This window comes from Giraffa tippelskirchi, chromosome 2 (genome assembly GCF_054371585.1).
Source record: "Giraffa tippelskirchi isolate mGirTip1 chromosome 2, T2T-mGirTip1v1.2.pri, whole genome shotgun sequence".
Lineage (NCBI taxonomy): Eukaryota > Metazoa > Chordata > Mammalia > Artiodactyla > Giraffidae > Giraffa > Giraffa tippelskirchi.
In genome coordinates this window covers 232,289,401-232,299,035 of record NC_137276.1, presented here as the reverse complement: position 1 = coordinate 232,299,035, position 9,635 = coordinate 232,289,401, and the positions used below count along the sequence as shown (strand labels likewise).

Genomic DNA, 9,635 nt, shown 5'->3' with positions numbered 1-9,635 from the left:
CAGAGCCAAATTTGCAAATTTGTCCAGCACCTGGTAGAGAGAGGTTCAAAATGATGTAGCTATTACATGTCTTTTTCCAAGCTCCCCTCTGGGAGCATTTTATGAAAAATCCTTTAAAATATGTACATCACTATATGAAAAAAAAAAATCATTCCTACCCTCTCAGATATAAATACATGAAAACTTACAGAAAATAATCTAGGCAGGAGCATAAGTGCAGAGCTGGAAAAAGCACAGCGGCTGAGAGAGAAAGAGAGGAGGCTCAGGTTACACACAACTTGGACTCTGACTCCCACCCAGACCCCTGCTACTCCCTGCTCCTCTTCCCAGGAGCCCTGGGGCTCAGCCAAGCAGCCCCCTTACCCTGGGTCCTACTCAGAAACTAACCCCCTCTATGCTTGGCTGGGTCACCGGCCCATAATCAAATGGCTTATCCGAGTTCTGGGGCTGTACCGGGGTTCTTGACATTTTTCACCTTCCTGTTATTAGTCGATTTCCTAGTTACTCAGCAGAACTAAAACCTGGCATGGCTGAAGCCTGTGATTATTCATTGACTATTATGGCTTGATTCACAAGGGACATCGGGTTTTCCAGTGAATTAAACCCAATAAAAGTATGACCCTTGTGCTTCAAGATCAAAAGTCGAAGGTGTTAGAAGGAAATTAAAAGTTGGGATGCGCTTGGGCTGAAATGACCAGATACACCATATCAAACTGAGTGTAGGAGCAGCCTTAACTCTTCCTTTAAGAAAGAAGGAAGCTCATCGAAGAGAGGAAGAAAGAGGAATTATAGCAGAATGAATGCATTATAAATACTAAATTTCTAGAGAGCAAAATGCACATAGAGTTCTTTAGAAGCCAGACGTAATTATTAAAAATGATTAGCTTACCAAGTCATCCTGTAAAAACCACAACAAAAACTCTTCCTTAGAAACATATCTGTATTTACCTTGAAATCTTAATCAATAGGCAATATACAGTTTGAAGCAGTTTCCAGCTGCAAGCTAAACAGACGTCATATGGTTTGAGGTGTATCATTTATTCATTCAGCAAACACAGTGTCAGCTGCTGAGAAGACAGATGAGTAAAGGCTTAGTCCCTGCTCTTGGAGAAGTAAAAATGAAGTCCACAGTTGTGCAAATACCGTACATAAATGTGAGACTTTGGAAATCCTAGAAGGGGGTAGGCAGTGGAGGACAAAATGCACTTAGAGATAGATATAATTTAATTCATTCATTCACTTTGTGGACAAAGTTCTGTCTAGTCAAAGCTGTGTTTTTTTCAGTAGTCATGTACGGATGTGACAGTTGGACCATAAAGAAGGGTAAGTGCCAAAGAATTGATGCTCTCAAACTGTGGTGTTGGAGAAGACTTTTGCGAGTCCCTTGGACTACAAGGAGATCCAACCAGTCCACCCTAAAGGAGATCAACCCTGAATATTCATTGGAAGGACTGATACTGAAGCTGATGCTCCAATCCTTTGGCCACCTGATATGAAGAGCCAACTCACTGGAAAAGACCCTGATGCTGGGAAAGATTGAAGGCAGGAGGAGAAGGGGACGACAGAGGATGAGATGGTTGGATGGCATCACTGATTCAATGGGCATGAGCTTGAGCAAACTCTGGGTGATTGTGAAGGACAGGGAGGCCTGGTGTGCTGTAGTCCATGGGGTCGCAAAGAGTCAGACACGACTGAGGGACTGGAAACAAATTCATGCGTATTCTATCACCTGTTTCTTTTGCTGACCATTTACCTTGCAGTCACTGGGTCATGTCTGGCAGGAGTTATTCTACTGATGCATATTAGGGTCAAGGAACAGATGAGGACTTCCTGGTGTTCCAGTGGTTAAGAGTCCACCTGTCAATGCAGTGAACATGGGTTCTGTCCCTGGTCTCAGAAGATTCCATATCCTGTGGGTAACTGAGCCTGTGCGCCTCAACTACTGAGCATGCGCTCTGCAACAGAAGCCACCGCACTGAGAAGTCCCTGTGCTGAAACTAGAGTAGCCCCGCTCGCCGCAACTAGAGAAAGCCTACGCAAAGCGCCGAAGACCCAGCACAGCCAAAAATAAATGAAAAATAATTTTAAAAAGGAACAGATGAACTTTAATTTTAAAGCGCCCCCAACTCCCCTCACCTCACACAGCAGATAGGCACACGATGTGTATATCATGCTGCTGCTGCTAAGTCGCTTCAGTCGTGTCCGACTCTGTGCGATCACATAGACGGCAGCCCGCCAGGCTCCGCTGTCCCTGGGATTCTCCAGGCAAGAACACTGGAGTGGGTTGCCATTTCCTTCTCCAGTGCATGAAAGTGAAAAGTGAAAGTGAAGTCGCTCAGTCATGTCTGACTCTTTGTGACCCCATGGACTGCAGCCTACCAGGCTCCTCCGTCCATGGGATTTTCCAGGCAAGAGTACTGGAGTGGGTTGCCATTGCCTTCTCCAGTATACCATGCAGTACCCTCTATTCATGCCCGTCTGCTGGCACGTGTTCCCAGAATCCAGGCCAACCTGGGGTGATCCAGCACCCTTGTAGCATTACTCGACCCCCCAGGGTGGTCCCATACTACTGGAGAGTAGGCAGTTTGCTTCTATACTTCTCTTTAAGATTCCTCAAAACAGCCAACATGCAACTATGGAAGGTCAAAAACTGCCTCTAATGTCCTATGTCAATTTCATCTGCTTTTGGCAGCCTCATTCAGTTCAGCTCAGTCGCTCAGTCGTGTCTGACTCTTTGCGACCCCATGGACTACAGCACACCAGTCCTCCCTGTCCATCACCAACTCCCGGAGTCTACCCAAACTCATGTCCATCGAGTCGGTGATGCCATCCAGCCATCTCATCCTGGGTCGTCCCCTTCTCCTCCTGCCCTCAATCTTTCCCAGCATCAGGGTCTTTTCTAATGAGTCAGCTCTTCCCATCAGGTGGCCAAAGGATTGGAGTTTCAGCTTCAACATCAGTCCTTCCAATGAACACCCAGGACGGATCTCCTTTAGGATGGACTGGTTGGATCTCCTTGCAGTCCAAGGGACTCTCAAGTCTTCTCCAACACCACAGTTCAAAAGCATCAATTCTTCGGTGCTCAGCTTTCTTTAGAGTCCAACTCTCACATCCATACATGACTACTGGAAAAACCATAGCCTTGACTAGATGGACCTTTGTTGGTAAAATAATGTCTCTGCTTCTTAATATGCTGTCTAGGTTGGTCATAACTTTCCTTCCAAGGAGTAAGCATGTTTTAATTTCATGGCTACAGTCACCATCTGCAGTGATTTTGGAGCCCCAAAATTGGTCCCTTGTGATTGATCCCTATGGGCATGAAGGCAGGACAGCTACCTAGAGCAAGCCCGTGATCTTGTCCTTTGATAGGCCAGTCTCCCTGGGGTCCAATCCCAACTCAGCCTTTCCTTAGCTGTCCAACTGTGACCCTGGCAAGCTACATAAACTATCTGGGCCTCAGTTTCCTTCTCCATCATTTGCATAATAGCCGTGCTTTTCTTCTAGGGCCGCTGGACAATTAAGTGAGTTAAAGTTTCTTAAACTCTTAGAACAATGCCTGGCACGTACAAGGTTGTGACTGATAAGGCAGGGCTCCCCTGACCCTGCAAGGGTTGATTTCACTGTTCCTTTCGGCCACGTCTAATGACCGTCCAGTTCTACACTCTAAGCAGGGTTTTGACTCACAACAAGGAATCAGATCAATACCAATATGCCGTCCATTGGCACACACGGTTTCACTGTAATTCTCTGGCCTTTGGTGGCAGGATCGAGGAATAAACACTGAATTTTAAAATTGGAAAAAAAAAAACGAGAGTTAATAAGTGAGACCAATTTCTATTTTTATAAGGAAACTAAAGCCCGTGGAAGATCAATTTCTTGCTGTTGGTCATAGGACTATTTCCTGGTGGACCTGGGACCGCAGTCCAGGCCAGCTGCCCCCGCTGCCTCCCTGATGCAGTCATATTTCCTTATAAGGCAGTGCTCTCAGAGTATATGAGCCGCCTTCAAAATCCACTGTGATATTAAGCTGCGTGATGACAGGCTCTAGGCAAGTCTGAACAACAAAAATAGTAAGAGGGACCTGTTGTATTCTGAAGAATTGAAAATCCCTAAATAAATGTGTCTGCAGTGTGAGTCAGATCTGAGGAGATACAGGATTTCAGAGTTGTGTGTGTGTGTTCTGAATCACAAAATGATTCCCACAGTACACACTGGACTGAATGATGCTTTGAGCACCAACCTGACTATTTATCTTGCAAACTGGACACCGAGCTGCTAGTCTTCACACAAACGAAGAGTTAGTCACTGCTGCACCCCGCAGTCCAGCCAGTGATTAAGGGAGGCTACTTTACATTGCCGCTTTTGGTGATAACATAAAACCTGGATTAGCATTTTAAAGCCCAGGAATGTGACAGAAGCAACACGTGAATAATCATTAAAACCAGGTATTTATTTTATGTCCATTTGAAACTGCTCCCCTCAGGCTGGGACTCGAACCCAGTCAAAACCCAGATTAGAATTTGAGCCCCTTTAGTTGAGATCACACACCTGGTCCCCGGACTTAATGAGGCTCAGGTTCTTTATGTGTTAGCACAGAAGAAATTCCGTGAAAGCCAAAGTGATAGGTAAGAAGTGAATTTATTGAGAGAGATACACATTCTATAGGCAGAATTCAGTCCACCTAAAAGGCAAAAGTAGCTCCAGGAAAAACACATTCCACAGACAGAGTGTGGGCCATCTCAGAAGGCCAGAGGCCCTGAGATATGGGGTGGTTAGTTTTATGGGCTGGGAAATTTCATAGGCTATTGAGCAGGAGGATTGTTCCAACTACTTTGGAGAAGGAGTGGAGATTTCCAGGAATTGGGCCACCGCCCACTTTTTGGCCTTTTATCATCAGCCTTGGAACTGTCAGGGCACCTGTGGGTGTGTCATTTAGCTTATGCTAATGTATTATCTTCCCTGGTGGCTCAGATAGTAAAGAATCTCCTATAATGCAGGAGAGTTGAGTTCGATCCCTGGGTTGGGAAGATCCCCTGGAGAAGGAAATGGCAACCCACTCCAGTATTCCTGCTTGGGAAATCCCACGGACAGAGGAGCCAGGTGGTCTACAGTCCATGGGGTCGCAAAGAGTCAGACACGACTTGGTGACGAAACAGCAGCAGTGTATTACAGTGAGCGTGTACTGAGGCTCAGGGTCCACTGGAAGTGGAACCTTCCGCCATCTTGGACCTAGATGATTCTAACCAGTTCATGTCGTATGGTCACCTGGTATGTCATTCTTTTAAAGGTTGTGCCCTGCCTCCTTCCCTCTTGTTTCACGTTCTTTTGAGGAATGGCTTTCCAATTGCTGCAAGGTATTTTCCCTCGTTTCTTTACTTTTATGAATTCCGGTGTCTATGTCTATTTCAGACCCATGGAGTTGTTAGTGTCTCTAGTTTATAGTCATTATGTAAATCACTGATTCTCATTACCACTAATGCTAGCTTTACCTCTAAATGCCAGACTTGTCATCTCCAACTTGCCTCTTTGGTTCTGGTTGAGGGTGAGGAGGAGAGACCACTCACCACTCTCAGCTGTCAAGGGAAGAACCCCAGGGCTCAGCTTCTGGAAGGTTCTCACAGAACTCTGCAGGAGGTATCCCAGCTCTCTGAGCAAAGAAACAGTCCTGTATGTGCCCCCACTTATTAAAACAAAGGAGAGATGACTCGCAGGGACACACCCCTTCCCGACCTCCACACCTGGAAAAAGGGACAATAAGGGGACCGGGTCCCAGGTGCCATCACGGAATTCTTAATACTTTAAAATTTTTTTAAAAAATTGCATTTTCATTTATTTATTTTTTATTTTTTTGGTCATGCCCCAAGACTTGTGAAATCTTAATTCCCCCACCAGGGATTGAACTTGTGGCCTCATCTACAAAAGTGCAAAGTCCTAACCCCTGGACTGCCAGGGAATTCCCTTACTATATATATATATGTATATATATATATATATATATATATTTTTTTTTTTTTTTTTTTTAATAAGAGGCTCTTTTCCATCTTGCAGAAGGCTCTGCAAATTATGTAGTCAGTCCCGGGTGAGACATTTCTCCCATGACTTTCCCCACTTGCAGGGAGCCAGAGGGCGCTTCTGTCACACAGAACACACAGCAGACAGGTGGCCATCTGCCCCCTGCCCCCAAGGCAGCAGGTCAGGGCCTCTGTGTCAGTCTGACTTGGTCTTTTCAAGCTACCTACTACGCAAACTCACATAAACGCCTGTGCTGTGATATAATCCACATACTGCAAAATTGACCCATGTATAGTATAGGGTTCAGTGGTTTTAGGAATATTCACAAATATGGGCAGTCATCACCCCACTCACGTTTAGGACATTTTTATCACCTCAGAAAAAAGCTCTGTTTCCGTTAGCTGTCACCCCATCAGCCCTTCTCTCCCCTGCTAGTCCTGTGTAACTACTAATCTGCTTTCTGTCTGCCTATTCTGGGCTTTTCCCATGAACAGAAGTATACCATTTTTTGTTTTGTTTTTCAGTCACTCAGTCATTCTTTGTGACCCTCATGGACTGCAGCACATAAGGCTTCTCTGTCCTTCACTGTCTCCCAGAGTTTGCTCAAAACTCATGTCCATTGAGTCAGTGAGGCCAACCATCTCATCCTCTTTTGTCCCCTTCTCCTCCTGCCCCCAATCTTTCCCAGCATTAGGGTCTTTACTAATGAGTTGGCTCTTCCCATCAAGTGGCCAAAGTATTGGATCTTCAGCTTCAACATCAGTCCTTCCAATGAATATTCAGGATTGATTTCCTTTAGGATTGACTAGTTGGATCTCCTTGCAGTCCAAGGGACTCTCAAGAGTCTTCTCCAACACCACAGTTTGAAAGCATCAATTCTTCACCATTCAGCTTTCTTTATGGTCCAACTCTCACATCTGTCCATGACTACTGGAGAAACCATAGCTTTGACTATATGGACCTTTGTCAGCAGAGTGATGATCTCTGCTTTTTAATACACTGTCTAGATTTGTCATAATAGCTTTTCTTCCAAGGAGCAAGCGTCTTTTGTGATTGGCTTCTTTCACTCAGCCTACTCTTCTCAAGGATCCTCCAGGTTGTAACCTGTGTCAGCATTTCATTTTTCTTTATGGGCAATATGTATTTTATTATATCCAATTGTTTGGTTTCTGTTGGCAGCTCTCTGTGAAACATCTGGCCTGTGATTGAGGCTTATAGCATCTTTCACGCCTAGAGAGGGCTGACCTGTGATGCTCTTTTCCTGGACCAGCCTGGGCGGCAGAGGAAGACGCAAAGCCAATTGGGTAGGAGGTGCCCGGGCTGCGCCAGATGGTCCATCCCAGGGCTGCGTTCAGGTCTCCTCCCACAGTGGCTGTCCCGGCGGTGGGCCACCCCAGGAACAGCTGGGTCTTCCTCGTTGGGGAGAGGGGAGGAGATCAAGGAAGCTGTTCCCTCTCTGAGCTTGAACACGCTCGATAATGAGGGAGAATATTGGAGGAAACTAGCTGGTTGTGTCTCGTTCCTTTATTTTCACCCTAAACTTTGGTGTTTGTATAGAAAAACGAGTGAACTATTTCCCTGTAAGAACCACCTAATCTGGCTTGAAAAAAAGTAACCATTTGACATTCTACTCATTCATTCATTCACTCATCCCTTTCTTCATTCGTTTCAGTTTTATTGAAGTACAGTTGGCATAATTTGACATTTTGTTTTGACAGGGAGGTGGATTTAGCAGTGAGCGTGAGTGAGCAGGGGAAAGCACCAAGGCTCTCATGAGTGCAGGCCCACCATTGGTCCAGGGGGCCATAATTAGAGAAGCATTTGACCCCTCGGATCTTTCCTGGTGGCTCAGATGGTAAAGCATCTGCCTATAATGCGAGTAGACCCGGGTTCAATCCCTGGGTTGGGAAGATCCCCTGGAGAAGGAAATGGCAACCCACTCCAGTACTCTTGCCTGGAAAACCCCATGGATGGAGGAGCCTGGCAGGGTTCAGTCCATGGGGTCGCAAAGAGTCGGACACGACTGAGCTACTTCACTTTTCACTTTGACGCCTCAGCCATCTGGGATGAGCTGCTTTTCTGGCGCCATGTTTTCAGATTCATCCATGTTAAACTTAGCAAATCCCTGCTTCCTGGAGATGTGGACCTTCTGGCAGCCAGGGAACTTGAACTTGGCCTTGCAGAGGGCCTCAGTCATATGCTCCTTGTTCTGCAGCTTGGTGTGGATGGACTTTATGACTTCGCCAGTGTGGACCCTGGCCACTGTGCCCTGGGCCTTTCCAAAGGCACCGCACATACCTGTCTGCAGCCTGGACTGAGGGCAGCAGGCCAGTCATGAATGTCCCCTGGAAAGGGCTCTTTCCAAGGTCCCTTAGGGCAACCCACCCAGGCAACAGGCTGCATATACTACCCGACATTTGCAGTCACTGCACACCAAGCCCCCATGGGGAATGGAGCACAGTTGGCTTAATTGGCTGCAAATATAATTTGACATTTTAAAAATGATTTGTCAGTGTGACTTTCAAATTTGAATACTTATTTCTAAAGGCTTTTAAACACTATTTGTTCTCAAAACAGCAGCCAGAGGGATCCTGTTAAAACATCTGTCAGACCCTCTCTCCTCAGCTGAAGCCCTGCAGTGGCCCACGTTGACTCAGAAGAAGAGCTTGAGGCCCCCTGGTATCCCCTCCCTGCTCTGAGGCCTCCATCTCTCAGATCTCTCCTCTTGCCCCAGTCCTGCTGGTCCTCAGGGCACCAGCTGGCCCCCCCAAACACCAGACAGGATCTTCCCTCTCCTGGGAAACCTCTTCCCACATCTAAAATTTAATCCATTTTTCATCTGACACAGCCTGACTTGTTTATTTCCCTAAAGCCCTTGTCATTATGTAATTTTCCTTTGACATTTTACTTTTTTACCCTGTTCACTCTCCCTGAATCTTCATTGGAAGAACTGATGCTGAAGCTGAAGCTCCAATACTTTAGGCACCTCATGCAAAGAGCCAACTCATTGGAAAAGACCCTGATGCTGGGAAAGATTGAGGGCAGGAGGAGAAGGGGACGGCAGAGGATGAGATGGCTGGATGGCATCACAGACTTGATGGACATGAGTTTGAGTAAGCTCCAGGAGCTGGTGATGGACAGGGAGGCCTGGCATGCTGCAGTTCATGGGGTCGCAAAGAGTCAGACACGACTGAGCAACAGAACAACAGCTCTTCTCCCCTGCATGAATTCTTTTTGTTTGTTTGTTTGTTTGTTTTTCTCCTGCATGAATTCTATTCCAGCAGGGTGGAGTTGTATCCATTTCAGGCACTACTTTTCTGCAGAACAATTCCTAACATGGCACTCAATAAATATTTGTTGGGTAAACAACACTCATGAATTTCAAGGAATTTTTGTCACCTTTCTGAGGAACAAGTATAATGTTAGTTTGTACATATGGATGCAGTTGTTAAAAGTTTTACCAATAAAAAGAGATAAATACATTATGTGAAGTCTTTCATTTTTTTAAATTTTATTTTATATTGGAGTTTAGTTGATTTACAGTGTTGAGTTAGTTTCAGTTATAACAGCAAAGTGATTCATTTATACTGATATTAATACATATACATGCATCTGTTCTTTTT

General features: G+C 45.6%; 1 pseudogene; it reads right to left on the bottom strand.

Moving 5' to 3' along the window:
- Positions 1–8,365: 8,365 nt before the first annotated feature.
- On the bottom strand, positions 8,366–8,492 carry LOC145540028 (small nucleolar RNA SNORA70; annotated as a pseudogene).
- Positions 8,493–9,635: the final 1,143 nt, after the last annotated feature.